Source organism: Peromyscus maniculatus, chromosome 2, assembly GCF_049852395.1.
Source record: "Peromyscus maniculatus bairdii isolate BWxNUB_F1_BW_parent chromosome 2, HU_Pman_BW_mat_3.1, whole genome shotgun sequence".
Taxonomy (NCBI): Eukaryota; Metazoa; Chordata; class Mammalia; order Rodentia; family Cricetidae; genus Peromyscus; species Peromyscus maniculatus.
This window is the reverse complement of record NC_134853.1, coordinates 152,184,804-152,191,714: the sequence shown is the minus strand read 5'-3', so window position 1 is coordinate 152,191,714 and position 6,911 is coordinate 152,184,804. Positions and strand designations below refer to the sequence as shown.

The following is a 6,911-nucleotide window of genomic DNA, read 5'->3' as shown; positions in this document are numbered from 1 at the left end:
GCTACACAGTGAGACCCTGCCTCAGCCCCCTCCCCGCCCCCCCAAAAAAGGAGGGGGCACTGGAGAGATGTTCAGTAGTTAAAAGCTGGGTGTACTCTAGCTCCCGGGGAAGCTGCATTCCTGTCCACATCCCCACATAGAAACATACATGAACATATTTAAAAATCTTAGCGCTAGAGAAATAGCTCAGTGGTTTAAAGTGCTTACTGCTCTTCCAAAGGACTAGAGTTTGCCTCCCAGCAACCTTGTTGGGGAGCCCCTCTAGGAACTTCAGTCCCAAGGGATCTAACCTCTTCTAGCTTTCGTGAGTTCCCCGAATACATGTGGCATACACTCACACAGATACATATATACATAAAAATAAATATATAAACCGGTGGTGGTGGCACACGCCTTTAATCCCAACACTCGGGAGGCAGAGGCAGGTGGATCTCTGTGAGTTCGAGGCCAGCCTGGTCTACAGGCACCAAAACTACACGGAGAAACCCTGTCTTGAAAAACAGCAACAACAAAAAGCAGTGAATGAATATATTACTTCCCCCACCCCCACCCTTCTGGTAGAGGTGGTGGTGATGGGGGTGAACCCTACACCAGCTGGGGAAATGTTGTAGCACAACTACATCCCCAGCAGAGGATGACTGCAGCAGATGGATGGGAAGCAAGGAGGGCTCAGCTTGGGGGAATCAAGGTGTTACTGTAAGGTCAGGATTCAGGACCAGCCCACTGTGTACAAGCTGTGTGCACCTGAGACAGACATGTAAGCCTGGCTTCACTTGTGTGCATTATACAATTGGCTGCCTTGTCTACCGAGTTCTTATCCATAGACTCAATCACTCCCAGACAGTAAAATAGATGTCACTTTGGAATTTGGGAGACATCTGATGGTACAGTCCATATTGACCTTAAACACTACACAGCCTGGGCTGGCCTGGAACTCTCCACCCTCCAGATTGGGAGTACATATGTGTACCAGCACACCGATCAGAAAGAGATGAATGAGGCAGGTTTTTAGTTTTAGCCCTTGGGAAGCAGAGACAGGCAGATATCTCTGAGGTTGAGGCCATCTTGGTCTACATGGCAAGTCCTTGGATACCCAGAACTACATAGCGAGACTCTCCAAAAACAAACAAAACAAAACAAAAAAACAACCAAACAAGAGAAACAATTAGTTGAAAAAAAATCAGTGCTGAATATATTGACTTTTCTCATTACTTCCTAAATAACATAATACAATTATTCATGTACCATTTACATATTAAGTATTATGGAGATATTTGAAATATGCAAGAGGGTTATACAGGTTATATACAAAATCTATGGGGGGTGTGTGTGTGTGTGTGTGCGCGCGCGCATGATTCCCTCATGGACCCTGGGACCAGGTCTCTGGGTCTCTGAGGAGAAACTACACTGCACATGGGAAGGAATAATAACATGGTCTTCCAGGATGATTGTGAAGATGAAATAGCACCACATGGAAAAGCCTTTAGAAAAATGTTAACAAAAGAATAGCTGCATTTGGGGCACGCTGAGTGTATCATGCCATCAGCTCATTCACGTGCTGGGAAAAGTGGACTCAGGTCCAAGGGGAGGGGTCAGGAGCCATCCACAGAGACGTGACCCTTGCAGCTGTGCTGAGATGGGACTGTCCAAAGGAAGCAAGAGGTGAGGGAGGGGCTGTGAGGCTTTGGGCAACGGCTGGCCCTCCCTAGATGTACCTTCTCATCTGCATGTGATCCAGGCCTAGCAAGGCTGCTGCTGTGTCAGCACTGGAGAGCGGTTACCTGCCCAGGATTCAGCCCAGCAACATTCCACCCTGGCGGGGAGGGAGCACTCCGTCCCAGGAGGTGCTGTTCAAGGTCCTGCCCCTCCCTTGGGATATATAAGCCATTAATGGTTGCTGGGAGCAGAGGGCACTCTTCTTTGGTCCTGAAGCTGCCCGTACACTCCTGTCGGCTGACCTAAACTCATTGGGTCACCAAGCTAGGCTCTTGGGTTTGCGGCTGGTACCCTGTCTCAGGGTGGGCAGACATGTGCTCATATCTCCCCAGGGAAAGCTAGTGTAACCGACTGTAAGGGCATGGTAGCATGGATCCCACAGAGTAGCCATGAGAACAGTGCATCGGATTAACACATAGTGACAACATCATTGTCATTAACATGACAACATCATCACTAGATACAATAACATCGAGTCGGGGAGGAGAAAGACGAGCTGGGGGAGATAACCCATTCTATAAAAATGTTTGACACACAAGTACGTGGACTCAAGTGTGATGACGAGAACCCACATATAAGAAGCTGGACTTGGTGGTGGTGGTGGTGTGTGCACAGGCAAGCCTGAACATGGAGACCCTGGGGAGGGGCTCACTGTCCAGACAACGTAGCTGAATGAGAATGACCCCCATAGGCTCACGTGGTTGAATACTTGGTTCCTAGTTGGTTAGTAGAACTGTTTGGGAAGGGTTAGGAGGTACAGGCAGGCTTTGAGGTTTCAAAAGACTTGTGGCATTCCTACAGAGTTCTCTCTCTCTCTCCTCCTTCCCCTCCTCTCCCCCTCCCCCTCCCCCTCTCTCCCCCTCTCTTCCTCTTCTCCTGTTTTCAGGTCAAGTTATGAGTTCTGAGCTGCTCTGCCATCGTGTCTTCATCATCATGGACGCCAGCCCTCTGAAGCCATAAGCCCAATTAAACACTTTCTTTATATACACCTTTTTTTTTTTTTAGTTTCTCAAAGACAGACAGGGTTTCTTTGTGTAGTCATGGCTGTCCTGGAACTCACTTTGTAGACTAGGATGGCCTCGAACTCATGAAGCTCCACCTGCCTCTGCCTCCCAAGAGTTGGGGTTATAGGTGTGCGCCACCACTGCCCGGTTAAACACTTTCTTTTACGAGTTGCCTTAGTCATGGTGTTTTGTCACAGCCAGAGAAAAAGGTAAGACACTAGCTGAGTCCTCAAGCCCCACGTCCTCATGAGGAGCCTTCTTTCAAGAATGTAGACATCCTCTCAGGTGGGATAATCCTCATGTGTTCCTCCCTTCACAGGGCACATAGGGGATGATGGCTGGAAGTCCAGTGATGTGCGTTTAGTGTCTCCACATGATGAAGATCACTCCCAGATCACTCCCACCTGACAAAACTAAGGTAGACCTCTGGCCTCTGCATGCAGGTGTGCAGTGCAGTCATACATGAACACAAATAAGGAAAAGGTTCAGGTGCTAGGAGGGACGAAGAAAAGCCATGCAGAGGCTGGCAGATGTGGGGCAGCTCCAGTGGGAGCGTGTGTGTGTGTGTGTGTGTGTGTGTGTGTGTGTGTGTGTGTGATGCATGAGGCTCAGCTGGTCATGGTGTCCTCTAATCCCAGCACTCAGGGGGCTAGCGTAGGAGAATGACAAGTGTCAGGCCTGTACTGGACTACATAGTACAGTGAGTACTTTTTCTTTCTTCCCCCCCCCCCCTAGACGCTTTCTTTGTGTAGCTTTGGAGCCTGTCCTGGAACTTGCTTTGTAGCCCAGGCTGGCCTCCAACTCACAGAGATCTGCCTGCCTCTGCCTCCCAATTGCTGGGACTAAAGGCATGTGCCACCACCACCCAGCTTTTTTTTTTTTTTTTTTTTTTTTTTTTTTTTTTTTTTTTTTTTTTTTTGAGGTAAGGTTTCTCTGTGTAGCTCTGATTGTCCTGGAACTCCCTCTGCAGACCAGGCTGGCCTCTTGCCTCTGCCTCCCAAGTGCTGGGATTAAAGGCATGTGCCACCACTGACTGGCCCCAATAATTTTTTAAAAGGCCCTGGGTTCAGTCCCCAATACAAGAAGAAAGAAAAGGAGAAAGAGGAGGAGAAGAAAGGAGGAGGAGGAAAGAAAACAGAGATAAAAAGATTGAATTTAAGGATTAGGAATGAAGTGGAAGGGAAGCTGGCCCCCACAAAAGACACTTCCTAAAGCTGGGCCTGTTGACTCACACCTTCAGGAGGCAGAGGCAGTCAGATGTCTGAGTTCAAGGCCAGCCTGATCTACAGAGTGATTTCCAGGACAGCCAGGGCTGTTACAGAGAAACCCTGTCTTGAAAAAAACAAAAAGAAAAGGGAAAAAAAAAACTTTCTATAGTTCAGTGGTTCATAAGAAGTCCCTTTTGAGACAGGATCTCATTGTATAGCCCTGTCCAGCCTAGAGCTCAATATGTAGATCAGGCTGGCCCAGAACTCACAGAGATCTGCTTGCTTCTACCTCTCTAGTGCTGGGATTAAAAGAGTGCACCACTACACCTGTCTTTCTCTGTCTGTCTCACTTTCTCTCTCTGCGCACACATAAACACATGAGAGAGAGAGAGAGAGAGAGGGAGGGAGGGAGGGAGGGAGGGAGGGAGGGAGGGAGAGAGGGAGAGAGAGAGGGAGAGCGCTTCTGGGAGTTGGTTCTCTTCTAACACCAGTGGGTTCCAGGCATCAAAGTCAGGTCATCATGTGGTAAGCACCTTTTACTCCACCGAGCCCCGCCTCTGGCCCAGAGGTTTCTGTCTTGTTTACACTGTAGTCTAGTACAGGTTTGGGGACAGGGGCCCATCCTGTCAAGACACGGGGAAGCATGTCTTTTTTTTTTTTTTTTTTAAGATTTATTTATTTATTACATATACAGTATTCTGCCTGCATGTGTCCCTTCAGGCCAGAAGAGGGATCTCATTACAGATGGTTGTGAGCCACCATGTGGTTGCTGGGAATTGAACTCAGGACCTCTGGAAGAACAGCCAGTTCTCTTAACCTCTGAGCCATCTCTCCAGCCCCGGGGAAGCATTTCTTGATTCCTCTACTTCCTGAAGCATCCACATTGAGGGGTCAGCCTGGAGGACACTAACCCTGTTCCCATGAACCTTCCTTCCATGGAACAGAACTGCCACGTGGCCACATCTACAGCAAGGGAGGAAACACAGGTAATCATGAATAATTTCATACTTTAACTGTGTTCCAAATATTGCACAGGACACACTTATGCTGAGAAATTCTTGGTTGTTTATCTGAAATTCAAATCCTGTACTTTTACTTGCTAAACCTGGCAGTCCCTAGGAGGAAGTGAGGCTTGGCCCAGCGTTCAGGAAGACGAAGACTCAGATATTTGTCTGTCAGTGCCTTTCTGAGCCAAATACCTGTTTTTCCTGACCGAATACATTACCCCGAGTCCCATGTCGCCCTTGCACTGAGCAGTCTCTCAGGCAGTTGCTGGTGGTGATCTACAAGTCGTCTACACTCCACAGATACACCCAGCGTCCACCAGCAGGGGAAGAAAGGGTAAAGTCGGGTCAGACTTCATTCAGAAAAGGGAAGCAAGCGAGGGCGTGGCTTCTGATCAAACCCTTCTGAATTCTCACTGGTCAGGCACAGCAAACCCTTCCTAGGGTTAGGGCAAGTTCCTTGATCAGAGCCTGACTTTCCTTTGGAAGGACTCCTTGGTCCATTGTTGGTTTCGGCTGCCCCTCCTTCCTGGGACACTGAACTCTGGAAGTTTCTCTGTGCTGACTGTCCTCATGTGCACACCTGAGATGGGCCTTAGGAGTAGGGCTTCCTTGGGAAATGTTCAGCTTTCTCCACTGGCTTCCTATATGGGGGGTCCGCAGTTAATTGTAAGGCTCAGTCAGTTGGTGCCTTGTGGGGATCGGGGTTAAAACATAGCTTTAGGGCCAGCAAGATGGCTCAGTGGCCACTTGGCAGCCGAGCCCGATGACTTAAGTTTGATCCCCAGCACTCCCATGGTGGAAGAAGAGAAGCGACTCCTGACGATTGTCCTTCAGCTGCCACGCGGGCACAGTATGTGATATGCACATGCAGACACGCAATAAATAAGAAAATGTAGTTTTTCATTGCAAACATATGTAATTTTTAAAAATTTATTTAACGTGCATGAGTACTTTGCCTGCACGTAAGTCTGTGTACCATGTGCATGCAGTGCCCAGAGAGGCCAGAAGAGGGCGTCGGATCCCCTGCGACTGGAGTTACAGACAGTTGTGAGCCGCCTGGTGGGTGCTGGGAATCAAACCTCTGCTCTCTGGAAGAGCCAGCTGTCCAGCTCCATACACATATTATGAAGACCTCTCTGCTGTTAATTACTACGTTTTTAGCTCTGCTCTCCAAGTTCTTCTTTTACCCGCTCTGTTCCCTTTCCTGCTATGAGTGAGACACTGGAGCTCGGCAGAGAAAATCACGCAGCTGCCATCTGCAGCCTCAGTGTTTGGCTCTGCCAATAAAAGCCAGGAGAGGGCGATAGTGAGGCCAGAGGCGGAAGGGAGCGATTTGCTCCTTGAGCTGGCGTCTCCTGCAGCTGCTGTGGAATGAACTTTGGAGATGTGTTTCCCCAGCAACAGCCACAGAACCAGCCCCATAGCTTTCCACCACAGACAGCAGCGACCAGCTAGGTAGAATCTACTTCGAGGTCTGGGTCCACCGCAGGTGCAGAGACCAAGGGAGCAAGAGCACCGGACTTTTCCAAGGTCCGAGCGGCTCTGCCGGCCCCTTCAAGGGTCCCAGGTTCTGGAATTCCAAACTCGTGGCTTTGCTCTCTGGTCTAGACCTACAGAAGCTTCCGGCTCGCTTCTCCTTTGCTGTTCTTTGGTTTTGTTTCTCCGAGACAGGGTTTCTCTGGGTAGCCCTGGCACTCGTCCTGTAGACCAGGCTGGCCTCGAACTCACAGAGATCCGCCTGCCTCTGCCTCCCGAGTGCTGGGATTAAAGCTGTGCGCCACTATGCCCGGCTCAAGGAAAGGACAATTTTATCACCAACATCATTTGGAATCTCCAGGATATGGTGACGATAAAAGCCCCACCCAATTTCATTAAAGGGGGAGGCTATCACTGCCCAGTGACCTTGAGATTCTGATCATCTTGTTCTACCTTCCAAATTCTGGGGTTATAGGTGCGTGCCATCATCCCAGAACCAA

At 49.3% G+C, this 6,911-nt stretch overlaps 1 non-coding gene across 1 annotated transcript; it reads left to right on the top strand.

Moving 5' to 3' along the window:
* Nucleotides 1–2,998: 2,998 nt before the first annotated feature.
* Nucleotides 2,999–3,129, top strand: LOC121827733 (U8 small nucleolar RNA). The gene has a single exon (XR_006070038.2). It is a non-coding gene; the product is annotated as a U8 small nucleolar RNA (small nucleolar RNA).
* Nucleotides 3,130–6,911: the final 3,782 nt, after the last annotated feature.